Below are 8643 nucleotides of genomic sequence, written 5' to 3'. Positions count from 1 at the left end.
TAATCAGGCAAACGTGTCAACACCCCACTAGGCTGTCGGTGGGCAGCCTGGTGTGCAGTGGGTGCTCTGTAACCGCCACTGGGTGCCTGTCAGATGGGGGAGGCTTGGAGGATCAGAGGTGGGGCTGGGCAGCCAGACACGAGAACCACCCCCAGCTGCCAGAACACCGAGGGCATGGGAGGGAAAGGGCAGGGGTCAGCAGCCCCATCCTCACACGTGTGGACAAGCCCGGCTCCACCCACCTCCCTGCGCCACCTGCCCTGGGCCCCAAGGGAGCCTCTTGTCATGAGCACGCGGCCCACCACTGCCCCTGCTGGTACTGGACTGTCACAGGGCCTCAGGGAAGGCCTAGTAACGCACTCTGCACTTCACTTCTTGGTCCTGCTTGGGGGGCGGGGCTGGAATCGCAGTGGTGCGGCCTCTTGCTCCCAGATGCATGTTAGACTCAAAGGAAGCTCCAGCCGCCCCCGCAGCTGTGAGCCTAGACCCCTCCTCAGCAGACTGCTGGGAGGGTCATGGAGGTGGCGGGGCCTCACTAGGGCTGCCATGCAACTCCCTCCATCCTCACCCGGGGAGGGTTCTGGCTCCAGCTCCACACCTGGACCCAGTCAGACGCCGCAGCTCACACGCAGTGACGTGCAGGCTACTTAATGGGTGCCTGGTACCGCCTGCCAGGGCTGTCCATCCTCACAGCTGGGATTCTTGGCCCCAGCATCCCTCGCCCAAAGGTACCAGCCACACACACAGCTACAGAAACTGGAAGGGACTGGCCGCCCCCTTCGCAGGCAAGCAAAGTGCAAAATTCAAGTTTAAAAGAGAAAGGCATTGCAAAAAAAACTTAATAGAAAAACCTTGGCAAAAGGGGAAACGAGCAACCATAAAACCCAAGTGCTGTATGAAGTTAACAGGTAAAAATATTGCATTAAAAAAAGGCTTAAGAGAAAGGGTACAAGCTTCAAGGTGCTTTCCTGGCGTGGGCTGCGGGGTCTCCCGCTTGGCCTGTAGTGCTTCAGAAGCCCATGTGACACAGCGGCGGGGTCCACCCACCATGCCCATCAGGCCAAAGTGTAACAGACTGAAACGTAACACACTGCCTGGCATCCAGCAACAGCAGCTATCAGCCAGCTGCCTGTTCTCCACCAGCTCTGGCTGGTGACGCCCACGGGGTGGGCTGGGGGCAAGGACACCCCTCTTTGGGGCTCCCTGAACACCGGCTGGAGCCGACCAAGGCTTTGCGTCTCCCCTCCGATGTCCTGCTCCTTGCCTCCTTGCCCCGGCAGGCCTAGTCGTGGCGCACGGGTGGCTCCGCCCACAGGCTTGGTCGGTCCGGCGGGCACGGGGGCTGCTCCTCTCCCGGCCCGAACGCGTCGCGGGTGTGGCTGCGCCTGGCCTCTTGGATGTACAGCTCCAGGGCCTTGGGGGGCTGCCTGTCCACCCGCTCCTTGGGCATGCGGCGGCTCAGCAGCCAGCCCACGAGGTCGTTGCGCGTCGGGTTGGGCCCCAGCACGAGCCTGGCGCGGCCCGGCTGGCTCTGCTGCCAGAGCAGGCCCACATCGGCGACGGTCTGGATCACCGTCACCGCCTCCAGCACCGTCACGCCCTTGACCAGCAGGCCGACCAGCACAGCTCGGAGGGCGCGGCCGCCCGCAGGCGCCGCTGCAGGCCCTGCGTGAAGGGCACGTCCTCGGGCACCAGCCGCTCGGGCTCGGGGAGCGGCGGCTCGTGGTAGATCCAGCCGAGCATGCCCAGCTCTCGCACCAGCTGGATGCCCTCCTCCATGGTGGTCCAGGGTCGGAAGGGCAGCTCGGTGCCCTCCAAGTGCAGAAGGACTCCCAGCGCTGGCGCCAGGCCAGCAGCGTCTTGCCGTCACCCCGCAGGGCCTTGCAGCGGTAGTTGAAGATGGGCATCGCCGGTCAGGTCGCCCAGCATCACCAACTCCCTGGAACCCAGGGCCAGGGCCAGGCCGCCCTGGTCACACACCCGCAGGATCCAGGTGATCATGAGCTCGTTGGGGTTCTGCCGGAAGCGCCGGGCGATGGCCAGGAGCCCGGTGTACGTGTAGTAGCGGTCGCCCTGCCCCGCCATGGCCACGGGAGCTGCGGGAAGGGCACAGAGGGGCATTGGGCGGGGAAACAGTCACAAGTCCCTAGCCTCTCCCCACAGTGGGGAGCCCCTCAGACCCCCAGGTGTCAAAGGTCCCGGGGTGGCACTGTGTCCTCACGGGAGATCAGAGCCCAGTGCTGCACATCATGGGGGCCCCAAGCGTGGCCCCTTCAGGAGCCCTCATACTGGATGTCTCCCCGCAAACCCCACCCCAAGCCGCTCCTGTACCAGCTTCCCCTTACACCACCCACTGCGCTCCCATCACGGGGTTACTGTGAAGATTAAAGGAATTTAGTGCTTAGGACTGTGCCTGGTTTAAAGTTTAGTGTTCAGCCTTTGCCTGGACATATACCATTACCATAATCTCTCCACTTTGTAACTGTAAATTTAATATAATTATGGTATTAATAAGAACTTGTCCTCACCGAGAGGCCTGGTGGAACTGCTGGCCTCCTGGAGGAACTGCCTGCAGACAGGGAGGGGGGAAGAGCAGGCGGTGGGGTGCAGGGCAACCACGATCCCCACCCATCTGTCCCCAGAGCCAGGGACCCTTCCCACCCCCGGGGGTCAAAGGTCCCGGGGTAGCACCGTGTTGTCACAGAGCCCTGCACTGGACATCACAGGGGTCACCAAGCACAGCCCCTTCAGGCACCAACTGAGCACATCTCACTGCAAACCACGCCCCCCCACCGCGGGCGGGCCTGTTTCTCATCCCCGCCCCTCCCGCAGCCACCTCCTCTAACACGCCCCACCCCCATCTCTGCAGCGGACGCCACAGAGCTCAGGGCAGCACTCGGGGGCGGGGGGCGGCGCAAGGCTGGCGCCCGGTGATCCCGGTGATCCCCAGCAGTACCAGCTGAGGCATCTCTACAAGCCCAGGAGGGGCTGGGCCCTTGCTGGGGTGGGGGGGCCCACAGCACACACACCAGGGCGCCTACCCCTCAGCCCGATCGCGCAGACAAATCACGCCCTAAGGTCAAAAGTGGCAGAACCGGGGACCAAACCAACCTCGCTGGTCCTGTATCAACTGTAGGGAAGAAGGGGGGGGGGGTACAGAGAAAGCCCCCATCACCCTGTTGCACCCGAACATGGATGGAGGCTGCAGAAATAAGCCCCCTCCCCACCACAAGGAGACGAGTGTGGGCAAACCACAACCTCTATGCGCCTCCATCTCACCTGTGAAACACGGACAGAACTGCACCCATTTCAAAGAATGGGGTTACTGTGACGATTAACTGAATCTAGTGCTTAGGAATGCGGCCTGGCTCAGACTAAGTGCTCAGCACCTGTCCTTATTATGTTAATATCACCATACTCTATAAATTGTATTAACAATAAATTTATAATATAATAAGTTTAATATGATTATTACAGCATTAATAGTAAGGGGAGTCTCTTCTGTTCTTACCGAGGGCTGCTCAACTCCTGGGGGAACCACCTGCAGACAGGAAGGGATGGGGGGATGGAGAGGTTATAGGGTGCAGGGCAACCATGGCCCCCATCCGTCCCTCCCCAGAGACGGGACCCCCCCACTCAGACCCCCGGGTGTCAAAGGTCCCGGGGGGCACTGTGTCCTCAACAGAGATCAGAGCCCAGTGCTGGACATCATGGGGGTCCCAGTGTCCTCAAACCCCACACCCCAACTCCGCTGCCCCCGGACTGGGCAATGCAGAATAGAACATTTCCACCTTGCCAGTTCTGCTGGCCAGCAGTGCCTCAGACATCGACGGACGTTACACATCCCTTAGGGCTTCCCTGTCCTGCTGTCAGCGCTCCCTCTTCTCACCCCCCTCACGTATCGCTGCCCAAGTGACACTCTCTCTACTCCACATTATCCCAGAAATTCCCTCTCAGCCCACAGCAGACCTTCAGAGCTCTGCAGAGGACGCCTCAGATGAAGAGAACAGCCCCCCAGAAAGATGTTCAGATGGTCTGCATTCTGAGCTAACCCTTCACAGGACGCAGCTCCACGCCCCCTAAGGTACCTGTTGGCGAGAATCTAAACCTCTAAGAACCCCACAGGCTACACTTCCAGTTCTCCACATTATGTATTTAGAAAGTAATCTAAACACAGGTGAAGACATACCTGTATCAGTATCAAGTCATCCTTATTAATGGGAATATAGATTTAGGCCCAGACCTCACTGAACAGAGAAAAAAACCCTCCTAGAGCTGGGAACACTTGTTTCTTTTTGGGTAACACACATACCCATGCCCATCTGATGATTTACTTAGCTCTTTGAAGCATCTGTGAAACATTTAGGAAACATTCTCCAGATATACCATGTTCTCTGACAAGTACTGTATAAATTGAGAGTAACCTTAACAACTCTACCAGTTTACATATACATGACGCATGGGAAGCTGCCTAATCTTTGCTGAAAGGTACACTGTATTTAGTCTACAAACCACCCCCACTGTCCTGCAGCGTTAATGCTTCGAGCCCTTCTGTTTCTTTTCTTCTGCGGAGTTTGAAAATTAGATTTCTGATTAGTCCTCTTCCCTGAAACCCCAAAACATACATTGGGCCCTCCATATCCACGGGGCCCTGGAACCACTCCCCCACGGACACCAAAAAGTGACTAAATATTTTCCTCTTCTACAGCCCCTATATCCCTGTCATATTCAACCCTTACCTTTGATGTGTTGTGCCCACTCTACAGACACAGAAACTGAGGCTCAGGAGACCAAGCACTTGACTAACATCCCTAAGCCCAAGAACAGCAGAGCTGGGATTTGCATGATTGCTGGCATATAAAATTAGGTCCCAGAGATATCTGATGTGAAGTCACCCCAAGTGAGGGTGAGATATTTTAGACCTGGGTGGGTCAGGGACTGGGAGCAAGGGTTCTTACCAAGGTGGGTGGGCCCTCAGCTTGAAGACACACCTGTAACACAAGAAGGATCTGGTGAGGGTAGGGGAAGAAACAGTCTGGGGGTCCAAAGAACATCAAAACCAGGGCCCCTCAGACCCCCAGGTGTCAAAGGTCCTGGGGGGCACTGTGTCCTCAGGGGTGATCGGAGCCCAGTGCTAGACATCATGGGAGCTCCAGTCCCTCTGCAACCAGGTCCCAAGGCCACTCACCTTCAGGGACAGAGGCCAAGCAAGCTAACAGTGCTTAGAGACTGGAAAACACAAAATCCATCGAACGTACAAATGCCCACAGCCTTCCCTGTGGTGACACCAAAATGCCCTCACCTCCCCAGTGTCACTCCCCAGTCCCCACAAGGGACTGTCCTCAAACCCATTACATGGAGAGAACCTGCTAACCCCCTTGCCTAGTTTTGCAGATTTCCAGCATTGGCTATACCTGCTACTGACCCTAAACAATTAAAGCTCAGATGCAAATCCCTTGAAAGAAACTGTTGGGGTAAATGAAGAGGAAAAGAGAAACCTAAAATACAAGCAGCGTAAGCAATGACCAGAGACCCTTAAACACGACCATTTTTGAACAAATCAACCGTGGAGGACATTTTGGAGATGACTTGGGAACTATGGACACAGAGCAGATAGGAGATGGCCTCATTAAGGAATTATCTCACTGAGGACGACTACAGCAGTGTCATTAAGTAGAAAAATGTTACTTTAGAGACACAGTGTTAACTGTTTTGGATGAACCAAGAAATTTACTTTCAAAACGTGAAGGACACAAAAGTAAACATGGGGAAATGTTCTGTCAAACATGTCTATTTCCCTGCATGTTTGAGGATTTTAACAATTAAAAGTAAAAAAAAAAAAAAAAAAGGCGCGAAAAAGGAATACATGGGACAATGGCAAAAGGGGGCGCGCTCCAATGATGAATGGATGAATATCCTTCCACTTGTGACATGGCAACAGTTAGGATAAAGTCAACGGTTTTCTAGATGGTTGACTGAAGGGAGAAACTCAGCTAGAGAGGATTCTTGCTGGGCTGTGGTGGGGAGAGAAAATCGGCTAGCTGCTCCTGGGCTGGATCTCCCTGGCAGGGGCGTAGTATTCCTCGGGAGTCAGGGAAACGATGTCCAAAAAAGTCCGGTTAGCCCAGAACTAACGTTTAACACAAAACTCTGATGTTCTGAGTGATCACGAAACTGATATTTAAGTGACCGTGTCAGAATGATTCCTGAAAGTGAACGAAGGCCCCATTTGCTTTCTCCTAAAACTACTCCTATCTGGTTCTCAGACACAACCCAGTAATTCACTTAGAGACCCCACTCGCACTTCTTCGTCAGGAACCCTTGAGATTCTGTCTCTACCTGCCCCATAGTCTCTGTTCTACGTTGCACAAAAACGCCAGCCACATGAAATGGGAATACACAAGAACGATTTCCGAAGGAAAGTACGTGTAGCTAGCACAGGTGTGGAAAACATCAGAAAAAAAAGCTCAAGGTCACAAGCCACCCCCACCCCGAAATGGACAAAATGGCGGAGCCCTGCGACGTGGGCAACAGAAATGGCGCAGCCAGGCTGCGGTGAAGACAAAGGAGGACTACTTCTGGTGTCCCCAGTTCGCTTCGGCGGGCCTGCTCCTCTCCCACCCCCCGAGAACCCCCAAAGAGCCACCACCCTCTCCGGTCGCCACTGCCCGCCCCGCAGAGAGCACTCAGGCTCGCCTCGGAGCGCGGGTGCCAGGCCCTTACAAAGGCCCTGACCCCGTCCACGCCACAGCGTGGCCGTCCCCGCGGCAGCCCCGCGCACACACGACACGCTCGACCCAGGTCCCAACGCACGCCCTCCCGCGAAAAAAAAAAAAAAGGAGCCAAAATGCAAAGAACTCTCACCCAACCCTCACTTTCTCCACCGCGTGTGCGAGCTGCTGCACCTTCCGCTTTATTGCGCGCGCCGCTGGCACGGCCCGCCCCCCGGCCCCAGGTCGGGCTCCGCCCCGAGGCATCCAGCATATTCACCGGTGTCGGAAACCCCACTTTGGTGCTTGGGGAAGGAAATACTGCCTGTTTCCTCCAGAATACTTCCGAACAGGCGATGATACATTGTCCCTGGAGGCGGAGGAAAAGAGATCAAGGAAATATTCGGGCCCTTTTTCCTATCATGAGAGTCAGGCAATTCTGTGAACAGCACAAGAGGCGGGCGGTGAAGGGGAAGGACCCCAAGTGTGGGAGGGGCCAGAAGGAATTGCCAGCGCGGCGGTGGCGCGAGCCTTGGCTGCAGGGGCGGGGCCGACTCAGACGCAGTCCCAGGCGCAGGGTGGGAGGCGGGGCCAGTTAGGAGATTGACAAGGGGGCGTTTCGGGAAAGGGTCTGCGTGGCGCAGAGTTAGAGGCCGAGCCTGCGCAGTGAGAGGCGGGGCCAGAGGCTGGACTCTGGGGCTGGAAGGCCCGACTCCTGGGTCGAGGGAGGAGGGTATTGGAGGCCCGGACTCGCCTGGAGATCTGAGGAGTGTCTTTCAACTGACATGATTGTAAAAGTTATTTTCAAAGATATTAAATGAAACTTTTCTACTTCAAACCCACTGTCCAGAGTCGCCATTGTCAACAAGTTGGTGTGGACTTTTTACTTTATGATATACACACAGACGTTATGGGTAAAGATGCTTGTTTTTTTTTTTTTATCTCCAGTAGTCTCATAAGTAGTCTCTCCCCATAGTACTCAGAGTGACCTCATTCCTTAAGCAGTTCCCTTGTGTGACTAGAACACGCTTTGTTTAGCTGGTTCCCCGGGTCATTGGGGTTGTTTTCTTCCTTCTAGTGAGGAGACTCCTCCATGAAGCCTGTGGTCTGAAGTAAGAGACCTAAACTCTGCACGTAAGTGACACATTTCCTTCACTGATTCCTGCTTCCCTCAGAGGAATGCAAAGTCCTCACTGTGGCCCACAAGGCCCAGAGTGACCTGGTCCCTGTTCCCTTTCTCCCCTCATTTCCTTCCTCTCTCTCCCTTGCTCAGGGCTACACTAGCACATTGGCCTCCCTGGTCTTCCTGGAAGCTGCCAAGGACATGTCTACCCCAGGACCTTTGCATTTGCTGATTCCTCTGCCTGGAACTCTTTCCCCCGATCAATCCCCATAACTCTCTTCCTCTCTTCAGTCCTGTTTCTGCTCAGATGTCACCTTAGCGTAGAGCCCTCACCCGTCTGCTCTATACAACAGACCTCTCCTTTCCACACTGGTCTCCCTTACCCTCTGTTATTTTTCTTCATAGCTCTTATCTCCTAACATATCTATTTGTGGGCATGCTTTTTTTCTTTTTGGCTCCCTGCTGAATTGTCAATTCCTTGAAGACTAGGATTTGTGTCCAGTTGGGTCAGTCCTGTAGACCCCATGTCTGGCACCTAGTTGCAGCTCACTTTTTGTTAAAAACGAACACATTGGAGAGCCTTTTGTGGTAGACAAGAGGAAGAGTTATTGTAACAACACTTAATGAGAACATGGACTAAACTCTAACTAGATTAAGGTACAATTGGCTTTCTGTATCCACAGTTTCCACATACACGATTTCAACCAACCACGGATCGAAAAAATTGGGGTAAAAAATAGCTCCAGAAAGTTCCCCAAACCGAAACTTGAATTTGCTGTGTGTCCCAGCAACTATTTGCGTAGCATTTAC

At 54.9% G+C, this 8643-nt stretch overlaps 4 non-coding genes and 1 pseudogene across 4 annotated transcripts; all 5 read right to left on the bottom strand.

The window, feature by feature from the left end:
- Positions 1-1282: 1282 nt before the first annotated feature.
- Positions 1283-6905, bottom strand: LOC132510236 (uncharacterized; annotated as a pseudogene).
- On the bottom strand, positions 2168-2259 carry LOC132510528 (small nucleolar RNA SNORD88). The gene has a single exon (XR_009537333.1). It is a non-coding gene; the product is annotated as a small nucleolar RNA SNORD88 (small nucleolar RNA).
- LOC132510530 (small nucleolar RNA SNORD88) lies at positions 2649-2732 on the bottom strand. The gene has a single exon (XR_009537335.1). It is a non-coding gene; the product is annotated as a small nucleolar RNA SNORD88 (small nucleolar RNA).
- On the bottom strand, positions 3625-3720 carry LOC132510529 (small nucleolar RNA SNORD88). The gene has a single exon (XR_009537334.1). It is a non-coding gene; the product is annotated as a small nucleolar RNA SNORD88 (small nucleolar RNA).
- LOC132510526 (small nucleolar RNA SNORD88) lies at positions 5063-5153 on the bottom strand. Its single transcript, XR_009537332.1, has one exon. It is a non-coding gene; the product is annotated as a small nucleolar RNA SNORD88 (small nucleolar RNA).
- Positions 6906-8643: the final 1738 nt, after the last annotated feature.

Source organism: Lagenorhynchus albirostris, chromosome 19, assembly GCF_949774975.1.
Source record: "Lagenorhynchus albirostris chromosome 19, mLagAlb1.1, whole genome shotgun sequence".
Lineage (NCBI taxonomy): Eukaryota > Metazoa > Chordata > Mammalia > Artiodactyla > Delphinidae > Lagenorhynchus > Lagenorhynchus albirostris.
This window is presented reverse-complemented; position numbering and strand designations above follow the sequence as displayed.